Here is a 13,229-nt window from a genome sequence, read left to right as displayed (position 1 = left end):
ATTCAGTTTATCATCAAACCCAGACAAATTTGGGATGCATAATCACACTACCTATAAGTAAACAATCACAAGCAGGTAAAATGAGCAAATTGCAATGCATATACATGATCAAGATCGTACGTTTAGGCGTATGGTTGGTTTGTTGATTGATTGAAACATTGATTTTTTCAGTTGAAGACAGTATTTATAGAGAACGACATAATCGATTTTTACGTAAAACAATCTCGAAGGTGTCAATCAAGAAAAATTACATCGAGCATTCTACAAACGTAGAATGTTGAGTAGCTTGCCTACTCCAGCAGTTCTTGACCCTGCCTCTGGACTAAGAGGTCGTGAGTTCCAATCCCGACTTTGTCGCTATTGCGGATTTTTAGCCGTGGTCCATTGTTCATTGTTCTTGTCGAAAAGAGCTAGAAGAATTTCCCCGTAATATGAACCTGAAAGTACTGTACATAGCGTCTGACTTCTCTGTCATGTGAAAGATTAGCTCAACTGTTCATTGAGCTAAGCTGGTTCGAGATAACTTTAAGTTCCACAAATATATAACATAATTGTTTCAGATACACTGGATCCACAATTATCACATTGTCGGGTCGAATGGCCAAACGCAAAGAAATCAGTGTACAATTGTACAATGTAATATCTAATCATTCACCGGTGTGGCTGTGAAATAATACAGCCATTGGCTACTACGAAAGGCTAAGCCTTAGTGAGAAAGACAACACTGGACAAGGAATACCAGGTATAGTAACACAGTAATACGTCAACCAAAGATGGCAGACTTCACCCGGTCTGGCAGCACATACAGAAACTGCAGTGTGTGTTGAGCTTTATATATATCCTTTCCGTGGGCGACGGGTCCATTGAATGTTTAGTTCATCAACAAACTCAGACTAATTTGGTTACGCTATTACACCAGGTGCCAACACCCACGCCAGGTAAATAAGCAAACTGCAATGCATATGACCAAGTTCGTAGGAAATTGATTTTGTCAGCAGAAGTAAATATTAATTGGAAATCAATTTCATCAACAGAGCTAAACATGTGTATAGGACGAAATTATGTAGAAGATGGGCAGAAAGATAAAATCAAGATGCCAAAATTTTCAACAAGTTATGGTGCTTTAAAAATCACCCAGGCGACGCATGGTTGTTAAGGTAAATTAACTGTGGTTTAAAGTGGTTCGGAGGATTTGATTGTGTTCTCTTTTTCAGCTTTTGTGTGTGGGGGGGGGGGAGGGGGGTCCTGTCATTGTGATGGTAAGTGGATTAGGAAAGAACTATTTTTCAACTACTCGTGACAAAGCTGACATAAGCTATTTTAGTACAATGTGCAGTAGACAACGGTTTAACGGACATCCTGTCCTACGGAACTGCGACCCCTTTCAGTTGCGTGTATGTGAGGTGAGTGACACAGCCGGGATTCGAACTCATGGCTTCATGATTCAGTGACAGGGCTGCTAACCACTAGACTGCGCAGTCCTAAAGTAGGGAAGGGGGTGCTATTTTCCAATAGATGATGCTTCAATATTTACCAGACGACATTTTATAAAATTTCGCTTTTGAGACTTGCGCGGTGCGTGTGTTGAAAAGCGGTATCAATATCATTATCCCCCTGCGGACCCTCAGTGGGTACATCCGGGAATTTTGAATCACGCCGTGCTCGAAACTGTCATGGCGGACTCGGACAACAACAACATGTCAGATTCGTCAGACGACGCCGATGGTCTTTTTTTCGTTTCAATTCACGTAATTAAATATCATTCCCCCCCCCCCCCCTAGTTATGATTTTGTGCCATGTTATGGACATTCATTGTCTCTTATGAGGAGAACTAGCTTCGTCGGTGTTTATTCTATTTGCCTGGCTCTTAGCGTCAAGTAGCATATTAATTATTCCTGGTGTATAAATTTGTCCCCTTTGGGTGGCCCTGTGTCATGTCCTCAGTGATGAAATTGTTTCTGCAATGAGCTTATCATCGATAATTCTTGTGTATCGAAGTTATTAGATATAATAGTATCAAATCCCAAGTCAACTTTCCATTTGTTCTGGTTAGGAAATGGGTGAGAAGCCCTTTACCTTTCCACACGCTATCGTCTACCCTTTCTCAGCACCTGTTTCACTTCACTCATCCAATACTCACTACACCCCATTCACTCTTCCATCTTCATTCACTATCCTTTTCTTGTGTCTAGATTTTGAATAGTACTAGTTGTTTAAATTTAAGTTAGATTTTGCTAAATGTAATACGCCTAATGTACGCAATTCAGCATCCTCTTCTAAGGATGCTGCCATGTATTTCAGTGATTTATGAATGATCGAAATCAATAAACTTAACTTACTAATCTATATACGTGCATGTATCTCTCAATTTTGCTCCCAATCCCTAGTTTCTCCTTCGTCTCTCGTAAATCATAGCTATTTGATCGTTGAAGACAAACTCGTAACCAGCGAGTGTTACCATCACAAAAGTGTAATTTATTCCTATAAATGTTTTTTCCCTTTTTCCCAACGAACTTGTCACAACACACCCAAGAGAATTAAAACTGTTCAAATCTTTATCACATTGTGAGATGCATATAGCGTCCATACACAGCAGTTAACACAACTACACTTAACGCTAGTTCACAGCCCCTCGATAGCAAAATAATTGTATTGAGCAGGAAAGGACGTAACTGTCCACACTAAAGGCAGGGTTTCTTAAACATAAGCGTCCCACTTCAGCAGCCTCGGAAGTGTCACAACACATACGTATATAGAGTTTTCTAAATCTATTGGATAAAGCAACCTGAATCTCGGCTATAGAGCCAAGGTGTTTTTGCGAGAGAAGTGAAAGATCCATATGAAGACGTTCCCGACAGTAGTCCACTTATCCCAACCAATAGAAATATATATTATGCAAATTAGGCCCTCATTTGCATAATTCATCATCAACCATGTTCACCTTCACATAACTTCCAAATGCCACAAGTATGAAATTCCAGTTATCTACCAATATGGAATTAAAGTATTTTCTCATTAATTATACAAATTAGGTATCAATTTGCATAACTTTTATCGATTAATGTCCCTCTTTTTCTCAGTTATATATTGCATATTTAATAGTCTTACCGTTGAGTGGAGTGGGTTTGTGAAATTTCTCCATTACTTATGCATATTAGAACAACATGTATGAGTCCTATCATGGAAAACATTGTAAATATAGATTTTCATTATTGATTATGCAAATTAAGTCCCATTTAGCACTTCATTATGTACATCTTTGTTTAAGCTACCTGCAAACTAAATATCATGAAAATCCATCGTTCCTTTGTTCAGTTATTCTCCTTAGAAAATTTTCACAATAACGCACCTGCAGTTTCAGAGCAATCTGCTAGGGGGCCCAAACCTACAGCCCTTCTTCCTTACATCACAAGCTATTTGCCACCCATAAATAAACACCAAAGCATGTTCATGCAGGTCAAAAGATACAAAAATGGAATTTCTGCTGCAGTACTAAGGTAGCATACCAGGGGGCCCAAAATTGACCTTGACCTTTGTTTTCCCAACACCTACCCACATACTAAATATCATTACAATCCATTCAGATGTTCTTGAGTTATACTGACTACAAACATCCAGAAACACACACACACACACACACACGCTCAAAACTAAATCTCCATTTTTCATGGAGATGATAATGATGCAGAAATCTCCTGACGTCTTCAGAGCGTCTCAGACGCCTACTTGCTGCTCACGGAGCTAATGGTTTTACAATGAATCCAAAACTGTCCCTGCTTCAAGATTCTCTGGCCCGCACCCTCGATCTCCTGTGGGGACAGGGAATCATTTTCCCTCCCATTGTTAATCGACCGTGAAATGAATGTAAACAATGTTTCTGAAGCGTAGGTAGTGGGAATGAATGATTTTCCCGGCTCCTCCCGTGGACAGAAATATAACGAGAATAAAGCTCAGTAACCCTTCCGGTACTATCACTTTATCAGAAAGTCGATAGTTTATATTCGCACTTTAGCAGATGATAATATTATTAGGTTTATTTTTCTTGTATGCACCACAATACTGCCAATGGCGCGTTATAAAGCGTCAAAACATCGATCTTCCCTTTGACTGAACAAAGAACATGGCATCCAATTGGCTGTTCCGGCCTTGAAGCCTACATGTGCTACCTGTCTGTTAGGCCATTGCTAAATATCAGCAGAACGCTGGTAAAGGAGCAGAAACTGTAACGGAAGAGATAACGCGGTAGGAATATGACAACATTTTTGTGAGAAGAGCAGAGTCCTAAATCAGGGTCAACTGCTGACACATCTTTTTTTCAAAGCTAAAAAGCCACTAAGTTTTACTGATTAGAAATTCTGTAGAATGATCAATCATAAATCGTGATACTTAATCATTTCAACGTTCTTTATCCATGGCTTCTTGCCTGTCTTGAGTTATTTGTTTATTTATGTATTTATCTATTTATTCAGATTTACCACATTTGTGGAAGGATTGACATAACAGGTGACTATCACCTCTTCAAGATGTCAACCCAGACCAGGCTGTAAGGTTTGGACCATCGCACACCGCATGCCCCTACACCTTTTCGAAAGGTGTGGTGGGTTCTTTTACGTGCGCGGGGTGTGGCTCTCCCCAAACACGGGACCTCCATTTAACGTCCTATCCGAGGGACGTCCCTAACCCTAGATGAGCTAGGTACTCATTTACACCTGCGTGAAGTGAGGAAAGTCGTGATAAGTGCCTTTCCCAAGGGCACAACGTCGGGGCGCATGTCCAGACATGTCTGGGGGCAGGCCGTGCTCGAACTCGGGTCCCCTTGTTATGCTGGCCAAAGTATGTACGGGCATGTGGAAATACTCACAGTCACATAACGGACACTCAAACAGAAGCACAGACACACATAGCAGTCCTATATATATTTCTACACGGGCCAATTCCTCGGCTCCGGGATATGCATGCCAACATGCCCCTAAGGAAATTTTTACTACAAACCCTCTGAGCAAAACTGGGGTAGGGTGCCTTTCAACTCTGAATGCGCAACAAGGGGTCGATCTTGCGTGCTGACGGCATCTGGTGTCCAAATGGGATACGTATTAGCTCCTCCCATGCAGGGCGCAACTCTCTGAAGACCGCCCACCGCATAGCGCAACCAACCGTCCTCAGCAGGGCGCCAGACTCAACCAACCGCTGTCAGCTAGCAGGGCGGAACTGACCGCCCACAGAAAGGTTGGAACCAACAAACACAGCAGCAGGGTGGAGCCAACGAAAGTCGACCAATCAAGCACTTGTTTAGGATTTCATGTGAGAATTCAGTGTGACGTTCGGGTAAGATAGGATTTGTTATAACTCGTTACAATCCCCGCCCTCAGCTTTTCATAACCTTCGAGGCTGCATGCAGTATACCGTTAGCTCAGCTTTAGGGCAAGGGCGCGCCACAGCGACAGACGGCGGGCCGCGTACCGAGGCTTGCCGCCGGGAATATTCTAACACGACGGGGAAACTCTTACGGGCTTGTGTTGAGTCACGGAGACCCGGAATTTTTTCAAGGTAAGTTCTTGAAAACGTTCCATACGTTAAACGTGTTCCTGTTAAGCCCTTACACTTGATAATAGAAAACAACTTGTAAATGTATTTGTACTTCGCACTGATTTTACGAAATAAAAACTATGACCCATGTAGAAATACAAAGATTATAGGGCTCAGTGATTTAATTTTAGTCTCTACCAGTCCCCTCGGATTTCACTGTTTATAGGCCCAGGGCAATACTCGGCCAACCTTTCTTCGTGGCATACAAAACTCTCTGTTGCCAGGGTTATCCATTGCACCCTGTGTTTTTTTTACGCGGTAGGAGTTGGCCAACTCATGCCGCGTTAATGCAACAGGCCCGGGCGGCGGAAAGCCCCATCTGCCGCGACAAGAGCCCGACCACAGCATGGTACACTCCCCCGGTGTTTCATTTACCGATTTTGATAGTGCCAAGAAGTCTGAATTGTCTCAATGTTGACGAGTTTTGTTTACTATGAATGATTTCGATGGATTTTCGGCTTGGTTTAGATTATGTTTGTGTTTCCGTAAATAGTAATGTGTGAGCTATAGTGATTGAGGTACTTAGACAAGTTGACAACTGGCTTAAGTGTATATCTTGTACGCAATTTGTCCTGCTAACGTTACAGTTCAATACCAGTACATTGTTGTACACTTGACGTCTTAGAATATTTTGTTTATTTTTTGTATCAACTCGTCAACAGTGATTTCCGCCCGGCAGAACAATTGTGGGTTCTTGTGATCGTGGGGTACCGGGTATAAATCTCTTTGTCTTTGTTGCGGACGGCACCGTAGAATAACGTTGCCAAGAGTAGTAAGAAGTAGCGCTTGGTCCGCTGCGTTCTAAATCTGTTGGTTTTACACTAGTCAGTGCTAGTTATATGGACTTTCTTTGATTTTTCGCTAGTTCGGAGTTTGTAGGAATTTTTTGGGTTCACTGTAGTATTACGGTTGAAAGCCTGTTATTTACGGGCGTCTCTGGACGGCCAGGAACGCCCCAGGGGACCCTGTTCCCCGGGCGTTTGGTTTGTCGAGTGCGCAGTGCAGGCCCGCATGTGGGCTACGCCATGGCCAGCCTAGAAACCTTAGAAAGAATTCACTGGCTAGAATAAAGAGGTGAGATGAAAAAACGATCCGTATACAAAAGGCAAAAAATCTGTGGCTCACCGCCTACGAGACAGCGTGAAAAATGATATAACATAGAGGTAAGCCCACACGACCAACAGTCAGCTTGTTGGATTTTTTCCGTCATCAGAATTTTGTTTGACGAACACATTTACCAGAAATTTTTATTTTTGTCCCATTCCCATCGCAGGGGCGGGCGCTGTTATTGGTGAGATATCAGACGTCCTTTATCATTTTTGGAAGGAAGAAAGCACGCGTGAGCTTGACAATCTAATGATAAACACAAAAATTACAGTACGTCTGGTAACTATAGAAGTATTTCAGACTTTTCTATCGTCTTTGGTTGCAACAACGGACGTTGAACAGGAGGAGGGGGGAATAGTCACAAAAAAAACGTCAGCCCGGTAAGACCTGTCAAATATTTCAAGGTGAGGGGCGCATAAAGCCAAATTTTACCACCCACTGGCTTGGGGGTCGTCTCTCCGGTCGCCAGCAGCCGTTAGAACTTATCTACATCGGCTCTGCCACAAACTTCCTTAGATTTACTAGTTTTCTTGGCGAAATTCCAAGCTCTCAATAGCTTTACACACCGATTTTTTGCTAGCGATCGTTAAAGATGACGAAATATGCAACATCTTTTTGGAAGTCATGTGTCGCATGAAGTCTTTCAAATGACGGAAATGACGGATGCTGGCTAGGTAACCAAATTTTGCCGTTTTTGTTGACCTGGCTAACATGTAATTCATGTGTTCGGTCATTGTAAAGGCTTTCCTTCATAACTGAGCAACATGTCAGACTCTCAACCTCTGTTTACTAGTTTGAATAAATATAGATAAATAGATAAAAAGAGAGGCCAATTTGTTCCTCGGTGAGCGGCAGTGAATGATGTTTCTTTTTGTGTCCGCAGGTGAGCTACGCCGCAAACACCCTCGGAATGCATATGGGGTTCACTGGAGTCAACGAGGAAGGAAGGAGTGTGCGCAAACAAATAATGAATTCAGGATCACCACAAAGGCAAAACAAAACAAACGCACAGGATAAAAACAAATGAGACACAAATGAATAAAAACTCTCACACAAAACATCTACTATGCCCAATGGTCAAGAAACTTTGTCTCTGCGTCCTTCCTTTATCCTTTATGTGTTAGCTATAGCCTTCAGAGAGCATTTAAAAGAACCTGTATCAGCAACATGTTCAAACATAAAATCCTTAGTTGTAGGCGGCAAAAAAATAACTTATTTGAAAATCAAGCTTTAATATTTCAATTTCTTCCTAGTTGAATCTTATCAGTATAAGATGAATGTAGATATTGTTCTCTCTTGTTAGAAACAGAAAAGCATATTTGAAATTCAAATAATGATAGCCGGTTTCTCTGCCTTAAGTAGCAAGTTTGTCAAAATGGTGCTTTTCACATACAAATCAACAAAGACCTCTCCTTTACCTTACATATATCACACAGCCGACGGCTACCTTAAAACCAATTCCCTAGGGAATGCATTCATGCAATTCCTAAAATTCTTACAAACCGATCGTAATACTGTAATAAATGCCTCCGCCCCTGAGGCGTCGCCAAAAAAGAAACCAAAGGCGCTGTAAAAACACTCAAAGCTACCACGCTGGTGTCACTTCTACAACTACATTCAGGGACATGACACATTTCCCCATTTTTCGGTATTTCATTTTGATGTTGACCGTCGCAGGAGGGCACCTTTTTTAGTTGAAATCAGACAAAAGTCAATGTACAAGGAGGGCGTAAGGGCCGACTTGACGTTGTGTCAGATCTTGAATAGAAGACATAAACAGTTCTCTAACCCACAAGAATTAACTCACAGGAATTTCGACCGAATCTCCCGGCCTCCATCAGGTATCTGACCTAAGTAAGCTTGGTTGATAGGTTGAAAGGAAGTATTTACCAATTGCTATGTGAATTATCAATTATCAGGTAGGCGCGAAATTTGAATGTATGACAGTCTTTGCGGTTTTCGGCTCCTAAGGAAAGCTGCATAACCACATTCTAAGTATTCAAAAATACTAATATAGTTGGAGTTAATATGGGCCTTGATTTTGGTTAGTATGGTGCAGTCGTGTCTCCGATTAGGCCATGTTGATTCAATTATATGGATGATATCCTCTGGGAACCAAAATACTGATGCGAGCGTGCAAAAAAACTGTATTCATTATGAAATCTACGTGGTTAGGACAATGCAGGAAGGACGAACAAAACTCAACACAATCTATGGTATACCGAAATATAGGTTCTTCATTTTTGTTCTTTCAAAACTTCTTCTTTGACTTTGGAATTTACTTTGGCATTCTACGACATTGATATCCGTTTTCTGAAGTATATTTTTACACTATATATTTTCTCATTTTTACGTTTACAGTACGGCAGAACATCATTTTTAAAATTTGGAAATGGACTAAAAATGTATGCATGCGCGGGTGTCATCCATATAATCAAATCAACAGGGCCTTAGCCTAAGACTTAGGAGATCAACAAGACAAAATACCTTTACATGGTCTAGCCTAACAAACTACTACAACTCTGTTAGCTAACTTTATTTCTACTCAAACACATTGAAATATATAGTGCGTAGCTCCTCAAACTTTGTCCTATCCAATTATGAAATCGAACAACTGCTACTTTGAATTCAACAAAAGTCACAACCGTCTGGTCCCATTTGTTGACATATTTTCTGGAACGAAAGAAGAAACTGTTATAAAGGCAACCAAAGCAATATAAGGGACAGAAAAATTGAGTTAAAAAGAATGCTGAAATCTTGATGGTAGTGACATTTACTAACACTGTTTGGCACATTTGCGTAATTGAAAAGTTTATTGCAAATTCCTGTCCGTAGGCTAATTGCAAGTACATGTGACTTCATACTTAGTGCATTTTAAAACCGCGCAAAAACGAGCCGTACGATGATTCCCTTATAATACAATGCTAAACTTTCTTCCAACACTAAGGTATTGCCGGATCGAATTTTCAACGACCACGAGACGGTATGGCCCGGAGATTCAATGTGGATGTGTTGAGAGACTTCAGACGAATGCGGGCTGGGCGGGTGTCTCCGGGCCATACCGTCTCGCTGGATAAAGTTAAAATACTGGACACTGAGCAGGACTACTTTATGAGAGGTATAAAGGAGGCCATATACATCAGGGCACTCCAGCCGTCACTCAACAGAGACAGTGGGCGTTATAAACTTCCTGGCACGTTTGACAAATTGCTGACGTCACGTATCCGCAATGACACGTGTCAAGAAAGTCACGTGTCCGTAACTCTCGCGAGTTTACGTTCGGCAGTGATTGGTCATTTTTGATCCTGAAGAAGGCGACAGTGGTCGTCGAAAATTCGATCCGTCAATACCTTAGTGTTGGAAGAAAGTTTAGCATTGTATTATGATTACTACCAACACAGATGAGCTTTCATTATGATGATTCCCTTAGTTTCGCAAGCCTAAAAAGCCTCGACGATTTTCAGTGAGTTCTTACATCACACCGAAGTCAGATTTTTGCATCATGCATGTCGCTTGACATTTTGATAGTGTTGTTCAGACTAATCATGTATAAAAATGACTAAATAAATTGGTTTCCAAAATCCAATTTTAAGACCGTAATATTGCTTGGGTTTCTTTAAATGCAATATTTTTCCTTCTGTAATAGTATACATTAAAAAAAACACGCAGCCCTCCTCCCTATAGTATCTACGCAGGTGCAAATGACGCTAAAATAGAAACGTGCGAAACGTTAACCTTCTGCCAAAATCTTGGTTGGGAATTAAAAGCCTTGTGATTGATTATGCTACGTATACACACAAAAAAGGATCCCATTATGTTTAATCTTGAGATGGTAATTTAACTGGGGATGTCACACAGCTTATACTCAAAATAGTTTGTGTGATCCGGATATTCTTACAATTACAATGCCTTTAATTAATCCAGAAGCTTAGAAATCGGGTTCCATTACATTTTTCACAAAATGTATGAGATTTTAATCTCATACACTTTGTGAAAAATGTAATGGAACCCGATTTCTAAGAGAGGCTTATGAAACGTCTTACGTTATCTTTCTTAAAAGAAAAGATAACGTAAGACGTAAGACTTTTAAGAAAGATAACGTAAGACGTTTCATAAGCCTCTCTTTCGAACCATGCAGTTTACGTTGACCATGAAAATCTAAGAAGGCAAGGTTGTTTATCAATAAAGAAGAGACATCATGTTCTCCTTAGACACGGGATAGGCCAGCCGCTTCTATTCCTTGACGATTAGACGCAGCACATCCACAAGCTTCTTCATCATGGCGTACCTGCTGTTGCCATAGGCGACCAGATGTCGCAGCCTGCACTGCCGGGGATATCCGCTAGTTCGTCATCAGGACCGACTTACGGAGCGATGTACACGTCGGGATCCGACTTCAGCTGCGCAATCTGAGGGATTACATATTACATATTTTCGCTGAATGAAATGTTTCATCATTAATCATTCTTTACATGGACGTGACACAAACAACTGCCATACGTTTCTTTTTGTACTCTTTTTGTTCAAGTATTGTCCCCCATGAGAAATTGTCCCCCATGAGAAATTGTCAGCCATGAAAATGTTTTCCCATTAGAAATTGACCCCCATCAAAGATTTTCCTTATAAAAATTGTCCCCATCAAAAAATTGCCTCCCATGACAAATTGTCCCAATAAAAAGTCTCCCATGAAAATTTGTCAGCCATGAAAAAATTTTCCCATTTAAGATAGACCCTCATGAAAAAAAGGTTCCTCATGATAAATTGTCCCACATGGAAAATTGTCCCTCTTGAACAATGGCTCCCCAAAAAGATTGTGCCCAAGAAAATTTGTTTCCCGAGCCCCCCAAAAAATGTTCCCCATGAAAAATTGTCCCTCATTAACAATGCACCAATGAAAAATTGCGCCTTATGAAAAATTATCCCCCCAAAAAAACTTTTCCACTGTAAAACTGTAAACTGACACCCCGCTGGGCGGTAATCCACAGGAGCAAAGGTGGCTGCCAGCTCACGACCACCCTGATTGCCAACCAATGGCTGATCACCATGGAACGCGTAGTGTGGCGCACTTTGGCATATACACAAACAGAAAGGTTCACAATCCAATTCAGACAGTATATTTCTATACCACACAGCACAGTTTACGCCTGGTTAATTCTCACATAGGACTTTCTAGCCAGGCATCAAAAATTGTGTCCGTACTACTTTGTAACCATTGGTCGCCCATTAATACATTGTGTTCTGCGGCCTTTACACAACATAAACTGATGATGTCACCAGAACACGTCTATCATATATATTGATATGGGGACAAGAGGCTGGTGGGTGAGACGAATAACGCTACGAATGAGCAGAAAATCATTGACACCCTCGCCAAACGCCTGCACTGAATCTGAGAATACTCATCTCGGTTGCGTCCACACCTGCAATTAAAAAAGTGCTCTTGTATCTACACTAATGGTCTCAGAACAGTTTTTATCTGCGACCGAAGAGTTCTATGATACATAAAGTAGTGCGGCCAAAGTTATTCAAGACCTGGCAGAAAGTCGCATGTGAGAGAAATCCAAGTGTAAATTGTGATGTGTGGTTTTAATTAATTAGACAAAACATGACTTGGATTATTGTGAAGTATTTCCAGATTTCGTGACGTCAGGGCTATTGGCATTGAACCTGTATTTTAATTACGCTTGCCATGTTGATTTAATAATATGGATGACATCCGCGCGCGCATCACATTTCGTCCGTTTAAAAAAATTAAGAGGTGAATTGGATCAATTCGAATCAATCCCAAATTAGACTTTTTACATTCGGGAAAAGCTGTTGGACTAGAATCTATTCAAATCGGCCCTTAATATGTATTGAAACGTGTATTTTAAGCCCCCCCCCCCCAAAGGCCCCAGAGAGTCTGCAATGGATACTAGCCTAACACTCTTTGCTGAAAGTATACAAGAAATACAACAACAAACTAGAAAGGCAACATTTGCAGGAGCAAATTCAACATGTATCGCCCATTTCTCTCCCCATGTAAAAAGCGACTGTGGCATAGAGGCTAACGTTTGTTGTATGTCTGCATTGTTGGTATTTGAATAGATAATTGAATGGAAGACCAGTCACATCTAGAAATGGATCCCTCCAAATTTGACCCTATGCATGGACGGGCTCTTCCAGGCACCCATATTCATACTGGACCACTAAAAACCACCTTCATCAAAAAATGGACCTTTTTGATAGTCAACCCAGCCCAAAATTGAATTCTTAAAAATGTCCCCCTCATACAATAATGGACTCTTCCAGTGGAATGTGGACCAACACGTAGTACGCAAAATTTCAGAATTTAAACAACTAGAATGTTGTTGCTGAAGATGTAGATTTCTTCTGCGGAAGAATTTCCGCAATCCTAGAGTCCAGACAATTTTTCATTACGCAGCGAACTGAGTTCTTCGAGCCAATAGGTTTTGCAAAAGTTCTGCTAAACGTACCGCAAATTTCTGGTGCGCATTTCGTGACCTGTACTGTAACACTTACACATAACACCATTT

The 13,229-nt window shown here is 41.1% G+C and overlaps 1 long non-coding RNA gene across 1 annotated transcript; it reads left to right on the top strand.

Moving 5' to 3' along the window:
- The first annotated feature begins 3,165 nt into the window (after positions 1 to 3,165).
- Positions 3,166 to 7,778, top strand: LOC136427529 (uncharacterized). Its single transcript, XR_010754454.1, has 2 exons — positions 3,166 to 5,547; positions 7,577 to 7,778. It is a non-coding gene; the product is annotated as an uncharacterized lncRNA (long non-coding RNA).
- Positions 7,779 to 13,229: the final 5,451 nt, after the last annotated feature.

The sequence above is a fragment of the Branchiostoma lanceolatum genome, chromosome 2, assembly GCF_035083965.1.
Source record: "Branchiostoma lanceolatum isolate klBraLanc5 chromosome 2, klBraLanc5.hap2, whole genome shotgun sequence".
NCBI lineage: Eukaryota > Metazoa > Chordata > Leptocardii > Amphioxiformes > Branchiostomatidae > Branchiostoma > Branchiostoma lanceolatum.
Note: the sequence above shows the minus strand (reverse complement) of the source record. Positions and strands in the feature narration are given on the sequence as shown.